We start from the raw sequence: 14189 nt of genomic DNA, 5'->3' as shown, positions 1-14189 counted from the left end.
TTTTTCTCCTCCACAGAGGACAGAAAACCCTTCTTTGGTGCCACCCTAAAATTTTCTTGGCCAAAATGGGGGCACCAGGACCTGCTGCTGTAGGTTCCCCTGCTCCATCCCTGCCCTCCGCCGCCTCTCCTGGAGCAACTGGTGGCTGCGACCGGGAAACGCAAGGCAAAGTGGAGAGCCTGAATAAAACATGAAGGAGAAAGTAAATCCTTTCTGGCACCTGGTTACTTCTCTTCCGAGTGCAATATGCGAGGCTGCTAATTGCTTGATTTACTGTAGCAGTCACTCTGCCAACAGCAATAAATAATGTTAATTAATATAAGGTAACCCACTGACAGAGAGGCTGGTAATTACCAGGAAACCAGAGAGATGGGCCTTTTGTGGTGCTGTTAGAGGAGAGAAGAGCACAATTTCCTCCCTTGTATTTGGTTATCTATCATCCTTTATTTGTTTGCCTTGAGCGCTATGTGGAAAGATCTTGGGTCCAATTTCTGTTTGTTTTCTTTCTCTCTTTTTTTTTTTTTCCCTTTCCCCAAGGATACTGTACGTTAATCAGAGAAGAGTTTCCTTGATTGCACACACAGAGAAAAGATTTTTTTTTTTTTTCCTGAGCATGTGCAGCGAAGAAAATCCAACGCCAAATGTTGAACATTAACATCCTGGTGTGCCAAGGAGGCCTGATGCAAACAGGCAGCTGCTCTTGCAGTGCTGCATCCCCCCCGACCCTGCAAGGAGCCACGCGTGTGCTGAGCATCCTCATCCCCGGCACGGCAACATTTCCTTAAATACTTCTGCTGAATCCGTGCCTAAGGAAATTTCGGCTGATCTCTGACCCAGCTGCATCTCCAGGGACCTGCACCTGAACCACGAGCATCCCACTTGCAGCACCCAGAAAAAGAGGGGGAAAAATTGCTATACGCTGCTTGTTTGGGTAAGTTTTGTCACATCCATTAAAATATTTGCTGCTTTTAATTTTCTCTCTTTTTTTTTCATGGTAAAAAACATTCAGGACCCAGGCCTGCACCAGGCAGAACTTGCTCCATGTCTATGGCACTGCTGGGCAGAGGGGGAGCTCAAGACATAGGAAACTGGGAGAGGGGCACAGGAAGGGGACAAGCGGTCCAAATATGCTCACAGTCAGTGCTCATGGTGCTTGTTCAGCATTTCCCAGCAAAAAAAACTGCCTGGAGCAGCGAGGTGCTGGAAGAAATCCCCCATTTTCCATGGCGCAGCTGCGTAATTCCCGACTCCGGAGCTCGCAGCAGGGACCCAGCAACCCCCCCCCCCAGCTTCCTCCCCGCACGAGGCTTTGGGGATTTAATCGCTGCTTTCCAGCCCCGAGAAAAGCTGCCGTGAAAACGTCCCAGATGTGATGAAATTATGAGCCCTCCTCGCAGCGCGCGAGTCAAGAAAACTCGTTCGGATGATTTTCATGTTGGATTTGTCCAAGGAAGCAACTTCAACACCCCAGCTCCTGCAGGAGAGGAAAACATCTTTAAAAGTTTTAAGTAGTAAGAGGCAGGATTGGTTGTTGTGTTTCCAAAGGTGCTATTTGGAGAGGGGCAGCTTTAAAACAAGAAGGGAAAAGGAAAGAAATTGCATGTAAGGCCGGTGCTCTGGTGGGAAAAACTCTCTCTCAGCCTCCTCTCCCCAAAGGGGTTGATGAATCTCAGGCATTACAGTGACAAAAGCGGAGGCCCTTTGGTGTTCCGGCCTAATTTCCTAATTACCTTTTCTAATTTGGTAATTCTCCTTTTCTCAAATTTTCTATTTGCTAATGTTCTAAATAAATAAATAAACAAACTGGTTATTTTTCTATTTTATTCTATTCAGAAAAATTGCTAATTTTCTATTTTTATTCTATTTCTATTTACAAAATTTGCTATTTTTCTATTTTTTTCCCCTCTAATTTCCTATTTGCTCATTCACCTTTCCCCACTAACCCAGAGGTAGTGCCCTGCACAGCGAGCCTTGTCTCCGAGGCTGGCGCTGCCCCGAGCGGCTCCCCCAGCAATGAATTTGGGCTGGATTTGGCCACGGCCTCGCCCTGACTCCCGGCAGATTTTTCACAGCGAGTTTTTTAAGAGCATCTCCTCGGGGGAAGAGCTTCCTGCGCCTTTCCCCCGCAGCCTCCCATCGTACTGGAAATCTGTTCCCGCGTGTGTCACCGCGACTACACAAAACCACCCGGGATAATTTGTGCTCTATAAAGGCCTGGTATTTGTTGGCGAGATGGAAACCTCTCCCCGGCCTGGTGGGAAGGGAGAGGTGGACGGCGATCTGCCGATATTACACAGCAAATAGCTCAGCCCCGTGCCAGCGGCCGTCGGCAGCGCACGCATTAACCTCGTTTGCGGCTGTAACTATTTTCGTTAGCGGCTGATTTATTCCCTTTAATGACTCCCAGCTTTGGAGCTCGCTCTCTCCGTGAGCCGGGCGCGGGAGGTCTGCGAGCCAGCTGCTCTCGGCCACAACTGGTAGCAGCAGGCAGGAGCCGGTGCTGAGCGTGGCTTTGCTTTTCTCCGCATGTGGGAGCCACGTGGAGAACCCAAACCTCCTCTCCTGAGCTATTTCTAACTCCGTGCCATGCAGGATCGCATCCTCTGGCACCCGGTGCTGCCCTGCCTTTTTTTTTAATTTTTTTAATTTTAATTTTGCCTAATTTTTTTTTTAGCCTTTCTGGCATTACTGGCTGCAAGAAACATCAAGGCAGGTGTGGTGCTCGGGGTCAGAAATTGCTCATTTTTGTTTTTTTCTGCCCCTTTCCTGCGGGAAACTGGGAGGGACAACGAGCAGCAACGCCTGGACCAAAGCGGACCGAGCCCAGATTGAACTCCTGGATAATTGCTGTGGATTTCACACATTTATCTCTTTGAAGGCCAGAAGACACCGCTGCCCACGCCGCACCCGACGTCCTGCTTAATGAGGGCCACAGAAATTCACCCCGAATTTCCCACCTCGGGTACAACAGCCTGCAGTCCGTGCTGTTAAAAAAAATAAACAGGCGCCTGACCTTTGGTGATGGATCCCACGATTAATTACCCGGCCAGCCAAAAGCGTGGATTTAATTTCAATTACACCGTGCTTGACTTCAGCTTGCAGACACTGGGCATTGCTCCGTCTGCATGGCTTTAAAATCCCACAGCTTTTCCGGACCCCCATTAATTTAATGACATCCTTTAATTTCAGAAATCCCGCAGAGCATCACCCTCAGCCTCTTGGTTGCACCCAAAGGAGATCTGGGATCCAGCGAAGAACCTTTTGGGGGACGAGAAGCCAGACTGGTGTAAAGGACTGGCAGAGCCTCACCCAACTGGGACCACAGGAGGGGGACAATTTGAGGAAGGGGGACCCCAGCAGGAACGGGGACATAAGACCCCGTGGGTTCCTGCAGCTCCCACCCCAGGCACTTTGGGGAAGAAAAGGGCTCATCGCGCTGACAAGGGACAGACTCGCCTGAGATGTCACCTTCAATTTGTTGGCAGGATTAGGTTCCTTTCTGATTGGAGAGGAGATTGCCTGTTTTTCATGTAAATGCTCTTTAATGGATGTTTAGTACAAAGCTGACAGCGATATGACAGATAGGATCCTCACAGGGGCTTTCTGCAATCACACTGTTAGTTTACTCCTTTAGATGACAGAGATCTTGATCTTTCAGTCTTTCAAGTGGTGTGTATTTAGGGTTTGGCGGGTGTTTTTTTCCTAAACACCGGTGTCCTTGACAAATACACAGAAAATGACACAGAGCCAGGAAGAAAATATTAGTCTGCAATGGGAAAAAAAAAAAAAAAAAAAAAAAAAAAAAGCCAATTTAACACCACTGCACCAGATCAACTAAACCCCACAGCTTTTCCCTGCCTTTTATCCCCATCCAGGTCTTCCCCTGTGGGCTTGGAGCAGGTCCCCCAGGCTCTGGGAGCGCTGTCCTCGTTTGTCAGGCAGAGGGGCTAAACTGAAGCTTAGGAAAAAAGAAAAAAATCCTCCCATTTCCTCTGTTATTGTTCGTATTAAATATTTCATTAACGCAATATTGTGTGGTGCCAAAGCAGAGTGGATTGCTAAAAAAAAAAAATCACATCAGACCTTATTGCTCCCCTGCTCTTCCCAACGCATCAGCTACAAGAATTCAATTTCTTAAGGGGAAATAAGAGGACTTTGGAGCAAGAAGAATGGAGAGGAAGAAGGAAGCCTCACCCAAACAGAAATTAATGACTTAAACATAATCAAAACCAGCCACCTAAGAGGCCAGCTGTAATCACGGAGAACAGATGTAGACACATAAAGCTACTGATGTTAGCTAATGGGAAGGAGAGAAGGATCTCTCCATCATTTATATTTTCTAACATGCTGAGACTTAGGACAAGCTATTAAGGAGCTGACATTTGCAAGTGTATTTAAGCCCTGCTTAGATTAAAGCTTTTTATTTCTTCTAACTCTCTCATCTCCTCCCTACCACATTCTCTAACATTTTCCCCCTCCTCGGTGGATTTATTTCTGTGGAGATACTCAGTATCTCCATCCACATCTATACATCTCCCCTTTTTTTATCTCCCTCTATTTACCACGAAGCTATTGGCGAATAAATTAAGAACGAAATGAAAATATTCCTTCTATAAATAATTGATGGACATCTCCGCTGCGCGCAGATCCCACACAGGTTTCTCTGCATGTGGGCACAGAACGCGCAGAGCCTGGGGAGCAAGAGAGGAAAACCATGCTCCTTATCACAGGAATTTGGGAAAGGAGAAAGGAAAATATTCCTGCCTGCCCCATCCTTCACCAGGCAAAAAAATTGAGCTTTTCCTGCCCGGTTTTGGCATATCCACAAAGGGCGCACATAGAGGAGATGGGAACGGGGCTGTGCTGGATGAATGCTTTTCTCCCAGAGGTTTGTAGGGGAAAGACAGCTCCTGGAGCCCGGACACGGGCACATTTCGGCGGAACAGCTGAGGATAATTAAACTTTGCAGTGAGGAGATAACGTGAGAGATGCGGTTTTTCCTCCGAGCCTTTCACATCACAGCTGGAGGCATTAGATAAGGTGGAAATTGGCCTATTTTCCAGACAAAAGTAGCTTTGCTGAGAGAACACAGGGAAATTTAAGATTTTTCCTCCCTCCTTCGAAACAAAAAAAATTGACATTTCCCTGCAGTTTTGCGCAGCGCCACCGGCACCCCAAAATCACAGGGGTGCAACGTCTGAAGCCAAGAGGAAGGAGAAGGGACGGGAGCTGCCTGCTGGGTTTGTGCAAACTTGCTGCGTGTTCAGCCCCCACGGAGCAGGGGAATGGTTTGGGTTGGAGCATTACCCCAAAACAACCCCAGCACAACCCCAGCTTTGTCCCCTGCTAATGCCAGCCCCAAGCGCCCTCCCCGTGGCATCTCACACCTTCCTGACCACGAGGAAGGGGAAATGGGCACGGTGCAGCAGCCAGCACCCAACGCAGCCCCGGCCAGAGCAGACGTGACGGCGCGGGGAGCCGCAGGGAGCCGGTCGCTGGGGATTAGCTTTAAATGCCACATCTGCTCACTTCAGAGCGTGCCGGGCTGGAAACGCATCTCAGCAGGCAGGGGATGCTCGGCAAAGACAAGCGGGCAGATGTGACTGACATCAGGCTGTCCCCATGCCCTCCCCAGCACCTCCCCGAGCCGCTCCGGCGTTTCGGTAACGCTTTCTGACACTTGTATTAAAAACTGCTGGCTTCAGGGGGGGATTTGTCAACTCTGGTTCTGGAAATAGCCTGCCTGGCAGGGGCAGGGGCAGGGGCAGGGGCACTGCTTGCTCAGGGAGCTCATCGCCTCGGGGTGCTCGGGAGGGCCGGGCATGAACGAAGCTGAGCACGGGCACACGCAGACCATGAGAGCATCCAGAGGCCTGGAAGCTGGCATTGAGAGTCAGATATTTGGGGGATGGTGGAAACCCTGCTGGCTTGTTACTAATCATAATTAATTGCAGCTCCTTATGTGCGTACAAATTAAATATATATAGAAACACACATCTATATCCTCTTCCTACAGATGCACACGTGCAATGCTCTCCTCCCTGGAGAACTCGGTGAAGGAAGGTCTCAGCTCCATCCCCGGACTCTTTCTCAGCCAAAAACTCAGATGTGGGGTTCAAAAAGGTCCCGCTCACCTTGGGCTGAGCTGCACCTCCAGCCATGTATCCCCCGGGTGCCGCCGTCTTCTCCAAGGCACCCCGCTTCTCCCTGCAGGTGGGGATGGCTGTTTACTTGGAAGGATGCTTTCACAAGAGAGGAAAAAAAAGCCAAACGACCTCAATCCAGGATATTGCTTCCTTCCTCCTGACATTTATGAACTATGTATTTCACATCTCTGGTGCCGTGTTCCATAAAATAACATCTGTCATCGCCGGCAGCCTTTGGAAAGTGCTCTCGCTGGGGTTTGCTTTGCAGATTTAGAGCTGGTGGAAGGGGGCACGGAGGGGGCTCGGCGGCACGTCCCTACAAAGATCTGCCTGCGAGGGGGGGCTGCAGAGAGCTGAAGCACTTTAGGTGGGAACCAACATCCCCATTGCATGCTCGGGGGGAGCGGCAGTGAGCATGGAGCCACGGCGAAGGGCACTGGGGCGCAGAACCACGGGGAGCCACGGCCACTGCTCTCCGTGTCTCATCCTGGAGGCACAACGGGAAGAGAATCAAGTGCAAACCTCCCAGCTGAATGCGACTCTTCTCCATCCCTCCCCCAGCCCCTTGCCTTTTCCTCTCTCCGCTCCTTCGGATGCTCTCCCCTCCTCGCCCCTCTCCACGACTGTCTCGCTCCCCTGCTCCCGGCACAGCGGGCTCCGGAGCCGTCTCCTGACACCTCGAGTCACCATGACAACCTCCTCCGTGATGACTGCGATACCAGCAGCATCACTTCCCTGCCACTGGAGGCTCCTGCTCCTCTCTGCCATCAATTTCCTTCCTCCTTCACCCGGCCACAGGCTACAGCCAAAGCCTCCAAGGGGCCTCTTCTGCCTCGTCGTTGTGCCTTTGGATTATAAATGGATATAAATCAAAATGTAAATATATCTATCAATTCTGCCCCAAACTTGCACTTATTAGAAAGGAGAAATAACCTCCTCTTGCAGGGAACAGACCGACTCCATCTGCCTGCTGGCGGCTGCTTGGAGGCCCCCGTGCAGCAGGAAGGAGCCGCGTGTTTCCAGGGAACACCCCAGAGACCTTTCAGCTCCATTAACAGCCCCGGCAATAGCTCCTGAGGGCTCCAAGAAGGAAAACTCACCCTCAGAGCCAAGTGTGTTAATAAGCAGGGGGATGACTGAAGGAGGAGAGCCGGATGCTCACCATCTCCCTGCTGACTCCTCTGGAGAGAGCTCGAGCAGCTCAGTCGCCGGTGGGAAAGGTGGAAAAACTCAGGATGTGATTTCAGCAGGAAAAGGCTGGGAAACAAAATAAATATCTGCCGAGCCTACATTTCTGGAGCTTAATTACAGCAAGCAGCAGGAGGAATGGCTGCCGCCGAGTGCTTTTGGCCGCCCAGCTCCGAGGGGCTTGGGGGGTTGTTTAAATTCAAGCAAGAGCTGTGCTTGCAGCTGAATTTCACTTGGATGCTCAACACTCAGAAATCAGGGCCCAGCTTCCAAATGACAGATTTCAAAAGCAAAAGGACCTGGGCTTTGGATCTAGAGGCAGGTTTGTGTTTCAAGCATCCCTCCAGGGTTTGCAATTCCATTTTTTTGGACTTATGCAGTGCTCCACTCGAAAGCCACCATCTCCATCAGTTTTTACATTAAATTATCCTACCAGACCGAGGCGAGTTCCTGCAACACGTGTGCCGGGATGAGGGGAACGAGCGCGGCGATCCAAGCAGTGTGTGATAAATACAGACAGATGGCGCAGGGTGCGGATGTGCCAATGCACGGGGCATGTTTCTGAGCAGGGCTACAAGTGATAACACCCGTCCTGTGCATTATCTCTTGTTTCCGTGGCTGGCCTCTTCCTCAGCTTCTTGGCTTGGCCTTGGGCCATTTTTATTCTCTCTGCACGCATTTAAGTTAAAATAGGTAATGCACAAGCAGGTGCCCTCATGGACACCACCATAAAACAAACACACCCAAGAGTTTCAGGTGCGGGGGGCACTGATGCTAAGCACCAGGCTCAGCAGCACGTTGACACATCTGATTTCCGTGGATTTTCTCTGTACGTCCCCCCAGCAAACCTCTTTGCAGGAGTCACCGCGCACAATGCGGAGCAGGTCACCTGTACAAAGTCGTGGCATTGAACGCGTATTTATAGACGAAGCTGTTTTGTTGCAGATCCCCCTGAAAATGTATAAAAGCTTAAAAAAAAAATAGAAGAAGAAATAGCAGAGAGGTGCTTGGGAATGAATCGCCTCCATGCAGCACGGAGGGGCATCGCGGTGAGCCCCCTGGTGACACCAGGGCTGGAAACACCCCAAGAAGGATGTGGGGCATCAGCCTCTGAGCAGCCTGACAAGGTCTGGAGATGTGAAGCTGAAAACGCCTCGGGCCTGAGGCTGAATTAGCAGCAGACGGAGGGAACAAGGTGGGGAGAGCTCGGCTCCTGGCTCTGGTGCATCCCCATGCCACGCGCGTTGCACTAGAGCAAAGCACTTCAACTCACCCCGGCTGTAAAACCGGGGATGCGATCTCCTTTGAGGCTTAATTAATGGATGCTTGCAAAGTGCTCCGAACTCCTCCGGGGAAGGGAAGGCCGTGTTATCGTGGCGAGGAATCTTTTTCTGAGTTTTATTCGCATTAGCTGCTGCTCGTGTTAAATTCATACAGCACTTTGTAGGCAACTAAAGCACTTTCTCCGCCGCACATCATTCACCACCGCTCTCGCTCGCAGCCCAAATCAAGTTGCTGAAAGGCTGCTGATGTCTCCCAAAAAAAAAAAATAAAAAATCCTTGAAAGAAGCATTCTGTGCCAAGATAATTCTGCTTATATAACACATTATCTGTCTTTCTTTTCTCCTGGATTTTATTACTAAGAGATATTTGCATGAAAACAGGATCTTTGTTGCTTAGGAAATTCATCTGCTACCACTCATGGCCCCATTCTGCTGCGGTCGAGTGACAGCTATTGTGCTGTGCTCTCAGCCCGGGCTATTTATACATTCCCAGCACAGCACTGGCCCGCGTGTGCTGCCACCTCCACGGGAAAAAATATTCTTGCTTTTAAAGAGGCAAAAAATTAAATAAAAGCTGCTGCTTGGTCTTTATTGGCTCAAGGGGTTGGAAGAAGGGAGCAAACGATGGCTGGGGGTTTGGCTGCATTTTAGAGCAAAATAAGCCGTCTCGGCTCAGGGGTGTTTTGGGTGGAAAAGAAGCTGTTTTGGGAAGGGAAGCAAGCATGCTAAAGGGCGCTGAAGGACCGTTTAATCTAGGGGAGAAAGGCATAGCAAGAAGAAATAGCTAAACAAATTTAAACAGGAAACACAGCACACATTTTTATAGAGATGGCAATTAATCATTAAAAAAAAGACCCCAAAAGCATGGGGACCAGGGTCCTGGCTGAGGGATGCTCCTGGTGTTGCACCAGGGACAGCCGGGGTGCTCAGGCCCCCAGAGACCTCAGGATGCCTTTAGCAAGTTTAAGCATCTCTGATTTTTTTTTTTTTCCCCTTCATTAAGTGGGACCGCTTCCTGCAAGAAACATCTGTGTTTGCTTTAACATGGAAATACAGGGGGAAATAAAACATTCAACTTTTAGCGACTTCAGAACGCTTCGAGCCTGGAATGCAAACGCAAATGTTTTTATGGGTGATAAAGCCTCGATTTCTCATGCTTCATTCCCTTACACCAGCCGGGCTTCCCAGCCAAGCAAACCCAACCAGGGAAGAGGAATCAAAACGAGAGGGAAAGCGAGGAAATCGGTGACAGAGACAGAGCAGGAGAATGGGGAAAAAATGAGAAAAAGGGGATGGGAGGCCAGCGGTGAGGTGTGGATGTGGGCAGCAGCGTTTCGAGGCGGGGGGGAAGCGGCTCCAGCGATGCTTGCACCTGGACCGCTCCCTGCCTACAGATGTATAAATCATAGCGATCTGGTGGAGGGCATCCTTCCAGCTCCAAGCATTTCAGCAGAGATAAAAGCGTGCTGCAAGCCCCGGGACATCAGCAATGCCACCTTTGATTAAAAATTTACCATCGTGAGCCCTGCCCGGCTCCTGCACAGGCAGGGGCTCAGCACCCTCCTGCTGCCAGGGCTCTGCCCTTGCCCCGTTTGTCTGGGGGAGGCTTTTTTTTTCCTCCTCCAGGGCCTGGTTCCTCTTCTTTTCATTGGCCTGGCAAGAAGGGAAGCCTCATTGAGAAAACTAATTTGGGTCTGCACTGATGTAAAGGCAGAGGAGTCAGCGGATCGGAGCTTTCCGCTCAGGTCCGACCCCGGCTGTTCTCCAGATGTGAAAAGAAAGCAATTAATTCCTTTAATGGGCCAGGCGTACAAAAGAAAGGGTGGGAGGGGAGCAGGCTGGGTGCAGATCAGCAGGTTTGGGACCTTTAATTGCTTTTTATTCATTGATGCTTCGAGGATGCTGCGCCATGCTCTGCAGCCCTGATTAGACGAAGTCTATTACCGGGTTACCAAAACGATGCAAAATCAAGGCAAAAAGTCACTCACGGAGTTCATGTTTCTACACATCTCCCTGCTCCAGCTGCACCACAGCCCTGCCAGCCTCCTCTTTGCAAGCCCTTCCCAAACCCAACCCCATGGCCAGCCCCTGGGCTTTGCTGGGAGGAGGCGAGGCGGGGGAAGGATGCGACCCACGCCGTGCACGTCTGCTGCCTGCTGGTTCCTTCCTAAGCGCCTCTGGGCTTCTCTCGCAAACCCGCTCATCTCTGCTGGGAAAAGCCTCCTTTCAATTCTCCTCTCGTTAGCTGCTCCTTAATGTTTCATATTCCTGCCTGGGATCTGGGGCTTAGCATCGCCTCTGAAAAGCTTCTCTCGCTGCCCTCCCTCAGACCCCGGGATCAGGAGAGAAGCATCATTAGAGTAAACCTGGGATAAAAATACAGAAACCCGGTATCGTTGGGAGATTTGGGGCTTTGCCTGCTAAGGAAGCCCTTCAAAAGCCAGGCCTTGGTGAAATCATCCCCTCTCAGACACCCAGCCTTGTTTGCACCTCCGCTCTGCAGCCTCTCCTGCTCCATACCCCAGCACGTGAAGCACAAATCCAGCCTCATTTGTTTAATGCAAGCAAGGGGAAGGATAAGGCCACGGGAAGAAGGGCATTTCTTCTGCAGTAACCATGCTCCAAGGAAAGATTTTGTTCCTTTTAAAGTGTTCATCACATCGAGCATCCTACACGCCCCTTGGGCAGGCAAGACTTCAACCCCCTTTTGTCCCCTGTAGGGGACTCGGTGGGGCTGATTTAGCCAGATTTTGGCCTAAATCACAGTTAATTTCCTGCCGTGGGTGCACTCCCTCTCTTTTACAGCCCTCCTTGTCCTCAGCAATCAGATCCCTGGTGGTTCGAGGGGAAGCAGAGCCTCTCAGCCCCTCTCAGTCCCAGGCAGGTCCCAGGGGATCAATGGGATTTGGGGCTCACGTCCACGTTCCTGCAGCTCCGGAGACAGGGTTCGTATTTCTAGCTTTTAACAGCAAGCACGAGGGCTGCAAACTCATTCTTAGTTATCCTTGTTATTATTATTTAATGAAAGCTGAGAGTCTCGTGCTGCAGCAAGCCTCCAGGCCCTGGGACTTCACCGAAAACCCCCGAGAGTCCAAGTCCCTGGGGCAAATAATGCTCCGTGCCTCCCCCCAGCACCCGCATCCGTCTCCTTTCTGCGATGTTCTGCTAATTGTGATGGATGCTCTCGTGGTGCTTACACGGGGAGCCCAGTGATGAAGCCCTAATGGAAGGCAATACGTCTATTAGAGATGTAAAATCACCCAGGCTGCTGGCGATTCCTCACTTTAACGGCAGCCCAGTGGATCGCCAGGATCTCCAAGGGGGGATAACAGCTCATGGTCCTCAGCCTGTATTTGAGGTGGGGGCAGCAAACCCCCAGGACATCCCTGATTTATGGAAGCCTGCCCTGAATTCAGAGCTACCCAGCCCTTACCCCGCACGCTGCCTCAGCTTATTCCACGAAACCAGGCTGTTCCCTCTCCCTTCACAGAATTATTCCCGCTCCCCGGAGGTGCAATGCCACAGAAAAGCTAATTATGGCTAATTTTCGGAGACGGGGGCTGGGAACAGCTCCAGAGCTGGCTGCAGGATGCCAGGGCACAGGTTGTGTCTGTGTTGGGGGCAGAGAGAACATCATTCACTTTGCAGCAGATAAAGCCAGGAATTACTAAAGCTGGGTTTACAGGACTCACCGTCACCTCCCCAGCTGCACCTGGGATCCTTTATATGGGAAAGTTTGCTCCAAAATGATCCCGTGTAAAGACTTTTATTTCAGAACTAAAAAATGAGAGTTAAAACATTTCTATTTCTCCCTCTTCTTCCAAAGGCTTTTATGACAACACTTTGACTTTTCAAACAAAATTATATCCCTCCAGGCTTCTAATTGTGCGAGTGAATCTCATAGAAGCACCCGACTTATTTCCAAATGCTATTAAACATAAAAGCCAATACTGCAGCTGGCAGACTCCAGGATTTACACAGTGGGTTGTCAGCAGCCAACTGTCCACTCGTGTTATCACGGCCCTCACCCACAGATACTTCCACCGAAGGGTTTTCCCATTAGCAGGAGGGGTAATTAGGGGTCTGTACCTGCCGTGGGGTGTCCCCAATCCGTGCAGGGTGCCTGCCATCCCAGCTGCAGGCACCAATTCCCTGCCCACTGTGCAAAACCAGCAGGGATCAGCCCCTGCCCCGCACACAGCATCAGGCCAGGTGCTAGGAAGCACAAATACAATATATAGGAATTTATCAGGTCTTTACATCGCTCAGCTTCCCCTCCAAACACTCACCGTCGTGCCCCATTGTGCAGCCAGCCTTTTATTCTCAGCCTGGCTTTGCAGGGAGGTCGGTGGCTGTGGCTGAGCATCCCTGTCCCCATCCCCAGCTGGCAGCAGGGAGCTCTCACCCCGCTATTTGAGCTGGCAGCTGCAATAATTAGCGTCTCCAGGCCTCTTTTAATTGCTCACAAGTGGCTGCAAGTGGGCGTCGTGGGTGCTCCAAGCGTGTCTGCTGTTTGCCCTCCAAGCTGCAGCTGCCAAAAGGGGGTTGAAAGAAGCAGGATTGGAGACGGTGGGGTTTGAAATCCATCCACCTCCTCTCCAAACCTGCCAGCTCTCAGGCGTTGGGAATCTGCAGATCATTAATGCCCGTTAGTGGCATCCATGGACTGCCCTGTTAAGCCAGACGGGAAGGGCAGCACCCACAGGCTGAGTTTCTCTGGCTCTTGGGGCCACGAATTTCATCTAAGTTTAGCAGGGAGTCCTTGGCAAAGGCGACCTTTCCACGGTCCTTGCCTTATGTGGAGGAAACCTCCCACCTGCTGGGGGGGTTGAGCCAATCCATCACCCTCCCTGCAATAAAAACCTCAAACAGACCCAAATTCTCAGGGGGAGCCAGAGCTGCTCAATTTTTTTTATTTCTTGTCCACAACCTTGGGGTCTCAACACTTCATTTTTTCTGCTGGAAAGGGGGAAGACGGCTCTCCCTTGCTGCTGATACTCCTACAGCACAAAATTTGCACGTTAAAGGCAAAAATGCATGGGAAATGAAAAATAAAGGAGAAAACGCACGGGAGCCCAGGGCAAGCCTCCAGCCCTGGTGTGCGACAGCATCTCCTGCCCCAGCCCGAGTGTGGGAGCAGATGGCTGGGAAGGGGAGCAGGTGGAGCTCACTGCTCCGTCGCTTCCCCTTAGAGAGAGACAGGGGGAGAAGAAAAACCAGAGTGCAATTGCACGGGGGAGCAGAAGGACTGGTGTTAAGGCTGGATAAAGGCTGGTGGAGGAGGATTGCCAGGGCACTGCTCCCTGGGTGCTCGGGCAGGCACAGGGCAAGCTGGCGGCACCGAGACCTCTCCTTGAGCAGGGAAAAAACCCTTCGTGCCGTGCTGGATTTCAATCCCCACCTTACAGCGACCAGCGAGTGGCTCCAGGCAGCCTCAGGGGGAGCAAATCAAGCTCCGTGCCTGGGCTGGAGGAGAAAGAGAAGCTCAGGATCCAGCCCGTGGGGCAGGGGATGCTCCGCACCCTGCGCCTTGCTCGAGGTCCTGGGTTTGTCACCTCCCCGCGGTGACATC

The 14189-nt window shown here is 51.1% G+C and overlaps 2 long non-coding RNA genes across 3 annotated transcripts in view; both read right to left on the bottom strand.

Annotated features, from left to right (window-relative positions):
* The window catches only part of LOC106018665 (uncharacterized), a 113728-nt gene that overhangs the window by 65383 nt on the left and 34156 nt on the right, over positions 1 to 14189 (bottom strand). The window lies entirely within an intron of this gene.
* LOC110353624 (uncharacterized) lies at positions 3524 to 13253 on the bottom strand. Of its 2 annotated transcripts, XR_011804741.1 has the most exons (3): positions 12907 to 13055; positions 6135 to 8867; positions 3524 to 3766 (listed from the first exon to the last, which is right to left on the bottom strand). It is a non-coding gene; the product is annotated as an uncharacterized lncRNA (long non-coding RNA). The 2 variants fall into 2 exon arrangements; XR_002404371.4 differs by lacking the exon at positions 3524 to 3766 and having other exon boundaries at positions 4799 to 8867; positions 12907 to 13253.

Source organism: Anas platyrhynchos, chromosome 23, assembly GCF_047663525.1.
Source record: "Anas platyrhynchos isolate ZD024472 breed Pekin duck chromosome 23, IASCAAS_PekinDuck_T2T, whole genome shotgun sequence".
Taxonomy (NCBI): domain Eukaryota; kingdom Metazoa; phylum Chordata; class Aves; order Anseriformes; family Anatidae; genus Anas; species Anas platyrhynchos.
Note: the sequence above shows the minus strand (reverse complement) of the source record. Positions and strands in the feature narration are given on the sequence as shown.